Below are 1,036 nucleotides of genomic sequence, written 5' to 3' on the forward strand. Positions count from 1 at the left end.
TGCCTCTTCCACCCCAAACCATCCTATGATTCTACTCTTCTGAAATACTTGTACTTTTCCCAAACTGTAAGGCAGCTGCTTTTTCATCATGACGGTTTAATTGTTTTCTCTAAAGTTAACACTTTTCTCCTCTTAATGTTGGCCTTTTAGAAGACTTCTAATTATTTTGGCAGCTCTAATTCAGCAAAGGGGTGGAGTGCAAGCTTAATTTCCTGAACCATCACTTTAATTTGGATTAACTATTCTGTGATTCTATGATTTCGATGAAAGTCAGGTCTGTCAGGCAAATGTGCTCTGACTCCCACCGTGCACTGTTTGCTACCTGCACTAGACCAACTGCTCCCAAGCACATCCTCACCTCAATCTCTTCTCTCAAGCAACTGCCTCAAGCTGTTCCTCTGTACAGGTCAAAATAATGCCTTCACCTCCCACTGGCATCACTTGTTTTGCTGGATGTAACAATACCCACACTGGAAAGGTCTTTGGCATGGCTGGACCCACATCCCAGGCTCTTCTCTGGAGGTGGTGCCTAACAGTATTATTGCCTTTCTGGTCTGTGCATGGCAATTCCAGTGGGCTTTTGTCACCACCACCACTGTCCTTGCCCACCGCTACTTGCAGTGCAAACCACCCTGCCTCCCAGCTCACCTTTCTGACTCTGGCTCTCTAAGCCTTTGTACAAACACATGGTCATAAGGCTAGCAGAGCAGCCAACAGGCCAGCCCATCCCACTCCCCCCTTCCCTGCTGCCAAAGAAACTCACCACTGATGTTACTCTAAACACAGCTGTCAAGAAAGGGAGTAGACAAGAAGGAAGGGTGTTTTAGACAAGGTGGGCTAAGAGCACCCCCAGTGCAGTTCTTCTAGAGGGGAAACCTGCAATGGCTAGACTTAAGGCAGGCAATGATACAAACCAGCAGAGTCTGCAGGCTGGAGGAGTTTAAGGTCTTACTTTGCTTCCTGTCTCCAGTTCCCAGCTGGCTCTCACTGCCCTTTGGCAAAGATCCTGCAAATCCACTCCTGGGCATCAGGGCAG

This window comes from Eurypyga helias, unplaced genomic scaffold, assembly GCF_000690775.1.
Source record: "Eurypyga helias isolate BGI_N326 unplaced genomic scaffold, ASM69077v1 scaffold13147, whole genome shotgun sequence".
Lineage (NCBI taxonomy): Eukaryota > Metazoa > Chordata > Aves > Eurypygiformes > Eurypygidae > Eurypyga > Eurypyga helias.